At 40.5% G+C, this 13,372-nt stretch overlaps 1 protein-coding gene across 2 annotated transcripts in view; it reads right to left on the bottom strand.

The window, feature by feature from the left end:
- Positions 1-13,372, bottom strand: part of LOC134517324 (glypican-5-like) — a 394,664-nt gene that overhangs the window by 238,981 nt on the left and 142,311 nt on the right. The gene's annotated exons all lie outside the window — the stretch shown is intronic.

Here is a 13,372-nt window from a genome sequence, read left to right as displayed (position 1 = left end):
GAGGCTGAACTGTAAATGGTTTAAGTGAAGCTGCCAGCAGAGTTCCTCAAGTGACCCCTTGAGCGACAATATGCACCAAGTAAAGTAACAAGATCTCAGCCACAGCAGACCAGTCCAAGAGAAGGGAGGACCACAGATCATTCTATCAAACTTTACAAACAGACCTTGGGTAAGCAGTTACTCATGTGTTGAATCACGCTTCTTGTGTCACATGAAAAACTTAACATGCTTGCTACTGGCTTTCTCTTTCTCTATTTCTGTACTGTAGCACAAAACTTGTCTTCTGACTCACAGTTAACTTCTCATCTGCAGTTGGTGCTGGATAAATCAAGATGACCTTGACCTTTTTAAAATTTATAGTAAGGAGGAAGGGGCTTACAGAGTCTATATTCCTAACAGAAAGCCTTACCAGAAAACATGATTTCTGATCAAAATCGTAAAATATTTCTTACTTTTCTGACCAAACTAATAAATCTTTCCTTAACAATGGAAACTCAATTCGTATTTGCCAACCCAAACATTAATTTTCAGAAGTCATACAACCCAGGAGCAAATAATTCATTCCTCATTTAGTCAGGATTCTACTACTTAACAGAAAATCCCTAAATAAATGCACTGAAGAGCCACAAGAAGCAGCTTTAATATAACGCTGCAGATGTATATGGGCATGCAGGCAACTGTTCCTTCCCTCCGGTGGCTGGCTTAGACAATGGAGAGGGAAAGGAGGGAGGGTTTGCAACTAAAATGGATTATGTATGCTTGTAAAAGTTTCTTTTATAGTGAAAGGAGAAAGGTTGTGTATATATATATATGTAGTGTGTAAAACAATACCTGTTTTCAGCATATGGCTTCAATCCAGCCTGTACTTTAGGGTGTTGCTGCTCGCAACCACACTGCATGCCATACTCATGCAGCAAAAACTGAACTCAAAGCTACACCGATGGGCTGCAGCAACAGAGTTGTGAGGGGTTCTTTAGGGGCAATCATTCATTTTTAAAAAGCTCTGTCTGGAATTCAAAAGGTATCGGGTCTCACTACAGAGTACAGCGACTGTGGCACATACTCTTTTCAATGCTGCTAGCCCTTCTCCAGCAGAGGAGGTACCTTACTCACAAGTAGTTCTGGGACACACAAGGTACTTCATGCCCCCTTACTTCTGAGCTATGTATTCTGGTTCTTTAACACAGCACTGCAGATGGTCCCAAAAGCGTAACAGATATCCTTTTGACTGAACAGAGAATCGGGGCCAAAAGCCTGTGCCTGAGAGCTTAGCCTTGTGCAACATTAGAAATGGCCCTTCACTGAAGAGGTAAATGCACCTTCCCAATTTGCGGAGAAAAAATAACTACTGTGGTAATCAATGGTAAACCATAAAGTAATCTCAACAGTCAGAGAACTCTAGTGATGCGTCACAGCTCTTGAGGCAATTGCCCCTTCCTACGGTCAGTGTGTTCAAAAAGTGTTTACAGCACTGAAATTCATCAGGTACAATTTTACAAGTAGGAAGCAGTTTTGCTAATTCCATTTTTTTCCCCACCCTGTGTTTTAGCTAGAATGAGACTGTCATCAAACTAATACGGCTAAGGAGTTTTCCGCTAACTCTTTCATGGCATTATAACACGTCTGTTCATTGTTAGAAAGACAGTCCCCTCTCCTCTCCCATGAGATTAAAGATGTAGCAGCACATGATTTTTATAGAGTCAGAACGAGAAGCAGAAGAGTAATCTAACCACAGAATCCTACGTGGCACTAATCTCAAATCACCACAGAAGACATTCCTTTCTACATATGTATATTCCCATAACCCCCTGGGAGATGTTTTAGTGACGTCCTTTCTGGCACTAAATATGTAATTCCTTCAATTAGTATCAGCTTACTATGTTGGCCTCTGTGATCTTGCAGAAGAAAAACCATCCAGGCGTTATTATATGGCATTTTAATAACTCTTGCAGATTGAACACAGCTTGTTAGTTGAATTTGTGTGCTTCCTTTTCATAAGAAATCACTTGGTATGGGTTATATACATACAAAACATCCAATGTTAAACAATTATTTTTCTGCTTGCTAGTACTGTACTGGTGAAATGCAATGAAACAGCTTCACTTTCACAATATATTACAAATTCATTTGGACCATATTTTCTGTGCATAACTGAAACTCCCTAACATCTTTTTAAGAAATCTTCTCAAACTGAACTGAAAATGAATTTATTCCTATTAAAAACAAAGACAAATATTACCTCCTTATTGAAACATTTATTTCTTTATATTCCTATGTTTTCTTAGTTAAATAGATTTTGCTTTGTGAGCGTCTTTTAAAAACTAGTACGGTCCTCTGTGGCACTATTCATACCATTTGTATTTTATCTAAGTACTACAGGTTAGTGCCTGGGGGTAAGAATAGTTCTAATCTCATCTGTGCATAATATGTTCTGTGTTTAAAATATAACTGCTTCTTTCTACCATCAGTGAAGTCTCTCACCTTGTAAAAACAGAAAATAATGCAGGTTTCTGTGTTTCTCAATGCATCTGACAGCTATTAAGAGAGCCTGCTGAGCACTGGCACTCGTTAGTTTGCTGTCAGCATGGCCTTCAAGAGTCTCAGGTTTGCAAACACTCCGTGGTGCACAGTGAGAGGACAGGAAATAACAGATAAAATTTGAAATTAGAGAGGTTCTGACTGGATAGAAGGGAAAAAATTCGCACCGCAAGGACAGTCAAGAAGTGGAACAAGTCCTCCAGAGAGCTCATGCCATTTCCAGCACTGGAGGTTTTCAAGAGCAGCCTGGACAAAGCCCTGAGGAACCTGATCTGATCTCAGAGCAGCCCCTGCTTTGAGCAAGCGGTCAGACCAGAGACATCCTGTGCTCCCCTTCCAAGCTGAAGGGAACTGTGGTTCTAAGGACATATTTTTAATTCATGGGACTATACTGTAGTTTGCGAAATGCTCCCAGATAAAGCAGGGAGAGCAGAAGCAGCGCATTAAACATACTGGCTTTTCCATCCTTCTTTATGACCAATCCCAAAGGTCTAATTCTAAACGCTTTCTTCTCAGCAATCAAGCACGCATAAATCCAGAGTATTCCACAGAAGTGAATTAAGCTTCTGTGCCTTTTCTGCAGTGCTGCTGTTGACAGAGATCACTTTCTTGCTGCCTGAAGACTGAAGATCTAGAAAAGTATATCTTAGCAAAGATTACTCCAGTCAGCACAGCATCCCCTTAGCTGATTTCTTTCCAGCATCTCTGGACTAAATACTACTCCTGTTACCTCACTACTTCTTATACACAGCTGACCTCCACATCCTACCTACACTACTTGATTGAGTTCCCTACAACTCTTCCTCTTTCCTTCATATTCTGTGGCCTGGCACTGTCACCGCGTGGGCTAGAGTCAGTTTAGATCCACTCACCTGCATCTGACCAAACTCACATGGATAGATTTTGTACAGCAGATAAAGTATGTATAATTCTTACAGAACGGTAAAGAGTTTCTATATGAAGTCCTTCTGGGTTTAACTTCTGCAAAGTGTCTAATTTTCAGTGATTAAAAATGTAGTGAAAAGTGAACTGAGAGAACAGGGCCCAGTGCTGTCGTCTGCTGCAGTTTGACTGATTTGCTTTCCCAAGCACGAAAGAGACCAACTCAGAAAGCAGAACACAATATCCCCAAACACCTGCAGTAGCCCCGAGAAAGTGAATATTCACCTCCCAACCAGCCCAACTCCAGATTTTTGCTTCCTCACCTCACCTTTACCAACAGCAAATTATCACGTTCTAACTTTAAATACCTCACAGACCTGCACTCACAAATTACACCTAAACATTCTGAGCAGCCACTGCTCATTTTATGAGACAGACATTAGAAGAACATGGGGCAAATTCAAACCTGTGTCATTAAGTTGGAGTTCACCAGGATGCTTTATTCACATAGACAGCTGGCTAACAGCAGACCCAAATTTGTCCCAAAAAAGGAAGGCATTGAGCTATCTTCATCTTTGGTTTCCATGCTCACCTCAACTGTTCCAAGTGCTTACCATAACCTCCCTGTAACCAGCTGCCTACATTTCAGAGGTCACCAATATTGAAGTAAAGGATTTCAACTGTAACTGCACAAACATTATGCATTTTTTGTTCCTGCCCTAGTACAACTTGCTTTCTACCACAAATGGCAAGCAAAAAATACCCAAACTGGGGTTCCCTGGCCACGCAATGAGTTTACATGTGGTGAGGGGTGGCTATTAACAATTGCCATCTCTCCTCCCTATGGCTGACTGGGGCTGTGCATGAGATAATTAGCAGCCTTTCTAACATTTACATGCTTGCATGGCAATGAACTTTAACACTCCCCCCTCATGCATCCTGACAGAAGGACATGCCATTCAAAGCCTGACAGAGCTCAGCATCATTCTGAAGGGTAAGCTCAGGCAAATTTATGTCTTAAACTGTCACTTCCAACACAGTCTATTTGGTTTATTTTACGGAAATACAGGTGAGGTCCCCCAAGGATCAATATGGGGCCCAACACTGTTTAGTATCTTCATAACTGATCTGGATGATGGGATCCAGAGTACCCTGATGAAGTTTGCTGATGATACCAAACTGAGTGGGGAAGCAGACACTTGGGAAGGGAAAGATGCCCTGCAGGAAGACCTGGATAGGCTAGAAGAGTGGGCTAACAAGAACTTTATGAAGTTCAACAAGGACAAGTGTAAGGCCTTGTACTTGGAAAAACATAATCCAGGAGTGTGGCACAGACTGGCATCTACCCAGCCAGGGAGAAGCTCTGTGGAAAGGGACCTGGGGATCTTGGTGGACAAGCAGCTCAATATGAGTGAAGAGTGTGCTGCAGCAGCAAAGGAAACCAACAGGATGCTGGGTTGCATCCACAAGGCCATCACCAGCTGAGATAAAGAAGTCATTATCCCACTCTACTCAGCACTTGTCAGGCCACACCTGGAATCCTGTGTTTGGTTTTGGTTGCTGCTGTGCACAATAGATGTGGACAGGCTGGAGACGGTCCAGAGAAGGGCCACCAAAATGATCAAAGGACTGGGAAGCCTGCCGTATGAGGAAAGGCTGAGAGAACTGGGTTTGTTCAGCCTTGAGAAAAGGAGGCTGAGGGGAGACCTTACCACCATATTCCAGTTTTTAAAGAGTGGAGACAAAGAAGATGGAGACTCCCTTTTAACAAGGAGTCACATGGAAAAGATGAGGGGGAATGGGTACAGGTTACTCCCGGGGACATTCCAATTGGATACAAAAGGAAAATTTTTCACAATGAGAACAATCAGCTGTTGGACTAATCTCCCCAGGGAAGTGGCAGATTCCCCAACATTGGACATTTTAAAGATTCAGCAGGACATCTTGTCAAGACTGTGCTTTTGCCAAGAAAGGTTGGCAAACCAGATGATTCTTGAGGTCCCTTCCAACCCGGGATAATATGAGTCTATGATTTTAAAAAAACCAACCAAACGAAAAAACAATAAGAACACCACAAGTCCTGGAAAACACCCTAAAAGCTGCAAGATACTGCAAGAAGATACAGCATTTTACAACTTACAGGAACAAATGTATCTCCAATAATTGTTTACACTGATGGCACAAGAATAACAGAAGCTAAACACTTTTTAAGTATGCTAAGGCTAAATGATTATCTCTGTTTTCCATATCCAGATGGCTGCTTCCTAGAGCCTATGGAAATGAGAAAGGGGACAATGAAAGTGCTAAACTCATAAAAACTGGAAGTCCTAAAGGAAAACATTTTGAGAAAAGGAAGTCACTGTGATTTGTCACTTCCTTTCCCAGCCAGCTTGCACAGGCCCTGAGAGCCTAACAGCCCCTGACATGACCTGCTCAAGCCTGTGGACAGGTGTCCCCTAATCCCGCCACTTAATGCAGAATTCCCAGAAAAACAAGGGACAGAAGGAGAGAAGAAAGGAAAAGAAGTATAGGTTTCTACTGGGTGTTACAAAACATCCATCTCTTATATTCCTGGTAATCTGGCTTAAAAGCCATTTTTGTATGCAAGTTTTTAACCCCAAAATGTTACACTTGAAATTTCCTTAGAAAGTGATTCCAATCTGAAAAGCAGTTGCTGTAAAAGAATCTCCCCCCACCTGCCCTCTGCCGAGTCAGGGTACTACATGTCAAACCTGTAGACTTCAGTGATATGAACATGTTTTTACTATCTACCAAGGCAGATTTGGAGAAATGAGAATGAAGATTTTAGCCTGTCTCAAACATTTTAATGCAATAACATTTAACGCAAAGTCTGCCATATTCAGAGAAACCCATTCCAGATAAAACCCACCCATACATACCTGAAGAGACACATCTGAAATGATGATGGAATCTGTACCTGTGCAATGAAAAGCTGTGTCTCACCGGCAGAATCTTTTCACTTCTCATTAAGACAATTTTAGATCAAGTGAACTGGCAATCAGAAAAAGACCATTTCATCTGGAAACTCAGAAAATTTCCTCTTGGAATTGAGAGGCAAGAAACAAAATTCCCTAGAGTCATTTTCACAAACATTTTTCTTTCCCCACTCCAAATAAAGCTAAGTTTGATCTTCTCATCCAACTTTTATACATAGATTCCAACTTAAATATGGTTAAAGCTCAACAACTGTTAAGCCTGACAGATGAAAAAAACAAAAGGGTAAACAGACAGAAACCCAACAAATATTACAGTGGCTTAAAGCATACTTAGAGTTGTTTTTTATAACACTAGTTCTACTTCCTGGCTATAGATACCACATATATGTACAAATCTTTAGTTAAGAGTAAAAATAATGACAGCAATTCACAGGTATTTGATGGGACAACCAGTCATGTGTCCAAAAATGCTTTACTCACTACAAACAAGGAAAGAATATCCCTAGTAAGAGGGAAAAGATTTCTTCCCCCTCTATCTCTCCTTTTCCAGTATTTCCATATTTGAAAATATTTTGCATATGGTCATAACTTCATAGTTTCTCCTAAAGCTGTGGATTTTCTTCAGTACTTCACTAAGCCATTTTGCCAATGCAGTATAGATCAGTAGGCCACAATAACAACTACTGCTGCTGTTTCACTATAGATGCCACTTAGTAAATCCACTCTTCCTTTCACACATTTTTAAGTCCCAAGTTTTTAAAAGTATTCCGCCACTACTGGCCTGCCCAAACTCCTGTTAATTGGCCTCTTCTTACTCTGGCTTTGTGTGTGAAAAAATAATCAGGTGACATGAAGAGGAGTCTGGGAAAAACAAAAAATCTCTGAAGCAGCTATCAATCCTGTCACTCACTTTAAAAAAAAAATAATGAAATAGTAACATCCCTTTCTTCAACCTCCTAATTCTGTAGAAGCTTCCAAACTGTTCCACAGTTAGGCATCGAGTAGCAATAACTCTTAAAACAAATTGCACATCTACAGTGCAATTGTAACTTGTAAAATGTCTCACTGACCTAGAAGTGTCATGACCCTCTGCTTAGAAAAGTCACGTAAAGCTGCTGCACATCATGGTCATGATTCAGATTGGCTTCTTCCAAGGAACAATTTCTCTGCCAAACTTTTGAAAGCTTTCTTTTTCAGAGTCAACCTGAAGGTTGACACTGTTCTAACAGGGTTTTTTTTTATTTTGTAAATGGAAAATATAGCATCAAAAGCAGCCAAGAGCCTGGATTCAGGTTACCACCTGCAGCCACGTCAGTACCTGCTGTGATCTCATTAGGTTTCACACATCCAGCACAGGCAGGCTGGCTCAGCTCCGGGACAGGACATTTCTGCTGAATTCTTCAGAAAGCAGCAAACCTGCGAGCCAGCCCAGTCTGACAGCTCTGAAGCACTACACCACCTCACTCTTAGGGGCAGTGTGCTACCAAAATTGTCACCACAGACTAACTGCATCAATAGATCACATTGATATATTTTTTTAACAAACTTTGTTATATATACACTAATTGCAGCCAATTAAAGTTTCAGATGCCAAACTTCAAATGTAGGTGTCCAGGTGACCACCAGGTGTGTGGTCACCTGGACATTATCACATTAGGTCTGATCAGGTTTATACTTTTCAATTAAACCCCTGAGTATCACCATTTCTCACCATTGCAGAGCAGTCTCAGAACCAGATTCTTTTTCAATGAAACTAAGGATGCGCTTCAAGGATGCTAGTGGGTGTTCAGTCCCCAGGAATGTACCAGAGCTATTCTGAAGTAAACCCTCCACATTAGAGATAGCAGGGACATCCGATTACCAGCAGCATCCCTTTCTCTGAAGATCCATGCCTGTTGTGCACTGGAGACACAGCCTAAAAGCATATTTCAGCACCTGAGGAAAGGGGGCTTTACTACAGAGATCCAAGCATCCACTGCCACTCATAATGAAGCCAGTCACTTATTTTTCTTCTTCATTACCATCTCACATTTTCCTACTATAAGACTGAAGCTGGTTTCTGCTTACTGGAACATCACAATGGAGACCGTATGTATTTTAGAGTATGCCAAAGTAATTGCAAGTGCTTATTCCTTAGAAGAAAAAAGATTTGAAATAGTAGCAGCAATCTTACAGTTCTCACTGGCATCTGTCAGCCTCTAAATTTCAACTCATAAAATGACAACGCTTTCTGTAGGAACAACATAAGAGGTTTTAGTGTTTATTCCTCTGTGGGACAGTCCCTACACACAGCCAGTCATGAGCAGACCTCTCAAGTTTCAAAAATCCTGAGGTCCTGACACATTGCTCATGTGACAGGAGTATCTTTGAAATGATCATGCTAAAGGCACATGTCCATTTATGTGATAATTACACGTCCTTGGGGGCTGCCCTGAAAATGCACCTTCAAGCGGAGCTTGGGAGATGCAGAGCAATGCTGCAACACCATCTTTGCTTCAGGATTAAACCCGGACATACAAAGGAGGCGGCTGTCACTGACATCTGAAAGGCAAGTGCTGAGGTTGCTGAACATGCCCCTGAGCAAGTTTCCCACTCCAGCCTTGAAGCCCGAGCAGAATGTACTGCAGTTGATGGTTTTCAGAGTCTCCTGAGAACTAATAGTGGGAGAGTGTATGCAGCACATGGAGTTGGCTATAGTGAATGCCAACTACACTCACAATGTTTTAATTCTTCTATAAACAGATTACTGCTTCTCTATTTATTATTTATGATTGTTTCATGTCTCTTGAAACAGAAACTGCAAGAGGTAAGTAGGCAGGCAGAGATGGAAAGACTAAACATTATCTAACTTTAATGTCATACTCACAACCTTCTGTTCCCTTAAAGCGCTGTTTCCAAATCAGGATCGCTCATCTGTTGTACACAGACACACCCCAAAAACCTGCCTGTGAGATCCCATCTCCTTTTTCCTTCTCTAGCAGCAGAAAGATCTGTCTCTGATAAGGCTACTCTACTGCAGCTAAGACTTCACAAAAAGTCAAACTTCATAAAAAGGAGTTCTAAAGGGGAATTCATGTTTTGTGCAAAGACGCAAATCTGACACCAACAGAAAGATCTCAAGATGAGCTTTTGGGAATGTCATTGGGCACTGTGTTGTCCAAGCCTGCCATTTATGAGGCTGAGACCTGAGAGAGCAAATTCTGTTTAGCTACCATGCCCAGGGAGAATGGAGAAACTGAGTCAATGCCAGCATTTAGCTTAGTTGAAGAGACATTCCTGAGGATAGGAAGGTTCCTGCAGCTTAGCCCCTACAGAAAAAAAAGTCCATGGGAGCAGCTGCCTTAAGGGCGACCAGAGGAAATCTTTCATCTAAGCTTTTGCCTCAGCCCTTAGAGAAAGGGACTTGGATGTGGCACCTGGTTACCTTGTATCTGCTCAGATAGTAATTTTACAACTTGCTCTCCTATGAGCTGAATTTGCTTAATGAATTCATCCATTTTTTTAAACATCCAAACATCCTGAGGCAGGAAGTTTCACAGCTTAATCAAAAGTTTAGCAAAGGAATATAATATCTACTCCTCTTTTCAAGCTGTCACTTATTAATTTAAGAAGATGCCCCTTGTTCTTGTAATGAGAGAGACAGTGAACAACAAATCCCTATTCAGCATCTCCACATCACACACGATTTTTATAGGCCACTATCATATTCCTTTTCTATCTTTTCTGTGTCAGGCTCAAGTGTCTGCCATTCCACACACAGGATCCATTTCACGCCCTTGATCCTCCTCCTTTTTGCTCTGTCTGTACATTTGCGGTTGTGCTCTATCTTTCTGAGCCCTGGGGACAGCAGGACTGCAGACACCACGTGCCTGGAGCAGTGAAAGCCACCTCAGTGCGCACCATTCTGTACATAACATTTGGATTGTTCTTTTTATGTGAATCACTTTACAGTTGCCCGTGTTGAATTTCACATGCCATTTTATTGCCTATTCATTCCATGTCACATCTTCCTCCCACAATTAACCACAGCTGACCCTTGTCTTTTCTACACAGGACAACTATCATCACATGCTGCCACCTCAGTATTCACTCCCCTTCACAGGTCTTTTATGAGATGAACAGCACAGGTTCCAGCACAAATCCCCACAACACTGCCACTGGTAACCTCTTTCTACTGTAACTTATGGCCATCTATTATCTACCCTTATTTTCATCTCTACCAGCCTTGTGTGAAGGAGCTTATCAAATATGTATCACAAATCCAAGCAGACTATAGCAATCTACCTTGTCTACATGCTTGCTATCTCCTTCTAAAAACTTTCAACGCATTGATTCCTTTCCCTAAATATCATGTTGTAAAGATTTTACTATTAAATATCAAGTTTAGCAGCCCCATCTTTCTGAAACCCTTATTTTGCTAAAAATACAATGATGTCTTCACATTTCACATCTTTCCATCATCTACTATTGGAGTAGACTTAAAAGAAAATACGGTATGACAATGATTAATTCAACTATATAACACTTTAGTCCTCTAGAGTTCTTAGGTGAATGGTGTCTGGTCCTGGCAGTTCATAATGGTTCGTGTTGTCAACTTCTCCTGCAATCTCTTCTACTGACGCGGTATTGAAATAATCATCTATCACACTGCTGGGAAAGAAAGGTTCCACCATAGAAATTTCTCCGAGCTTCCTTTACTTTGCAAAATATTTTCCCTGTTTTTCTGCTCTAGCCTCATCTTCTCTGAGTGTTCTTTGTATACTCAGACCATTTATTAGCCTCACAGACTATTTCTTATATGAAGTCTTGTTCCAGGAACGAGTTGCTCAAAACAGTAATTGAGAGAAAGACAGTACTGGTGCAAGTATTTCTAATGTCTTCAAAGGCCCTGAACTGACACAAAGGATTCCTAGCAAAGCCACATTTTGCTGTTCACCTGAAGCGCAGGCCAGAAGCGTATTCTCAAACTGGTGGAAACAACCTGGCTCTTTTTATAGTGTATTAACTGGCAGCTCAAGGGGATTTTTTTCCTGCTAGTGCTTTGATTTAAACAAGATAAATCCCAACCCAGAAAATTATAAGAAAATAAAAAAAGTGCAATGAGGATCCTGTTTATGAGATCCTCTGACAGACCTTAACTGCCCTCTCCACTAATTGAATGCACAATCCCCATTTGTGAGTAGTAATTCATAGTGTTTCAGGCTGTATTTTTATGTCAAATTGTTTTTAAAGGTTGAGTTTGTTTTTCCTAAAGAGCTTGAATGCCAATTAGCATGCAGCATAAATATCGCTCAGCTTTCAAATAGCATTACGAAATGCAAGAAGCATCGAGAATACAGGAACTGCAGCTTTTGCCAGTTCCACAGCCTGAGTAACCTTAAACTCAAGTCCACAAGAGATCCACCAGATTAATTGAGGTGATCTATTTTCTGATGTGGAGTTAAGAATAAGGCTCTATTTTGAGTTCAGATTTGTTTACTACTGATGACATTTAATCCTCTGGTCTCCTGGGAAAGGAGAAAGAGCAAACAGAAATGCATTTTCAGGCATCCCCAGGACAGGTTTATTTCTCACGTTGGGGGAACCGGTTACAGGTCCAGCCTATAAAACAGATGATGAAAGGAGTAAAATTTGCCAGCGAGCAGGCGCCATGATTGTGCTGCTGTGTAGCACTGCTGGCAGCGCAGGCTGCCTGGAAAGCCTCCTCCTTTTAAGACAATCAATACTGTCACAGAACTCATAAATATATACATATTGCTGTCTGATTAAACATGTGAATTTAAACATTTGTTTTCTAATTTGCCCATTTAAAATGCTAACTAGAAATATATATTTCAGGGTTTGATGGTGGCCTAGGGTTTTTTTGTTGTTGATGTTGTTGTTGGGGTGTAGACTGGGGTTCCTTTTCCTTTGTTTTTGCTTTTTAATTCATAATATGAGGGGTCTTGTTGGTCTTTTCCCTGCTACTCTTCCCAGCTTCATACCCTCTTCAAACCTGAAACTTTTTCCGCACGTCTCCAGCTCTGGGAAAGTTACCGACTGGCAAAGAAAAAAAGAAGAGCTTTTCCCTCATGCCTTCCTAAAACATTTATATCAGCATGCAAGTGGCTTTTTTTCCTTTTTTTTTTTTAAACAAAATAAGACAAAAATTAAACCTAAATTTTGATTTAATTTTTTGTTCAGAGAGTTGATATAAAAAAATTTTTTTCTTGTTTTTGCTTTTCTTATTTTGTTTTTGGCCAGAAAGCTGCTTGTTCTGAGAGTTAACTGCATATCCAGCAACACGTTACCAGCAAAAAGGACTCTGAAATGCAAATACTGAGTAGAAGTACTGATATTCTCCCCACTTCCTCTCTATTACTTTTCAATCAGTATTACAACCGCTATACATTAATATTTAGAATGCTGCATTGTTGCCAAAATCTTTAAAAAAAATGCTCCTACAATTAATTTGTAATGCCAATATACAATGAAATATTAAACTTTAAAGTTATCGTTGAATGCGTTAGACATGTATTTCTCTCTGAATATCTCAGACATAATTAAGCTGAACTTATTTACATATGAGACATCTAAGCAGAGCTGTGTGGGAGTCAGAACTCCCTTTAATGGGACAACCTATAATTGTAACATCTCTCTGTTCCACATTGGAATTACTCCATAAGTTCCTACAAAACAATTTTCAACCATGAAAATTGTTTTAAAGCAAGAAAAGAGAATGTTAGAACTTTATCTTTTAAAACCACTACAGACCACAAAATACACTTCAAAAAGAAACATCATGAAAGCCAACACAATCCCATGGAATGTCTCTGTTTTGACAAAAAGACAGTTTTGGAAAACATTCACTGGCACACTTCCATCCAGCTCTCACTGCAACTGATGTGTACTTTGACAGTGATAGTAATCGATATAGTTGTATTCTGAATACCTCTTTTTCTCCTCAGGGCAATGTTGCCTCATGTTATACAGAGTAACAGAAATGACAGCAAGAT

Source organism: Chroicocephalus ridibundus, chromosome 6, assembly GCF_963924245.1.
Source record: "Chroicocephalus ridibundus chromosome 6, bChrRid1.1, whole genome shotgun sequence".
NCBI classification, from domain to species: domain Eukaryota; kingdom Metazoa; phylum Chordata; class Aves; order Charadriiformes; family Laridae; genus Chroicocephalus; species Chroicocephalus ridibundus.
The sequence above is the reverse complement of the archived record's forward strand: the minus strand, read 5'-3'. Positions and strand labels throughout refer to the sequence as shown.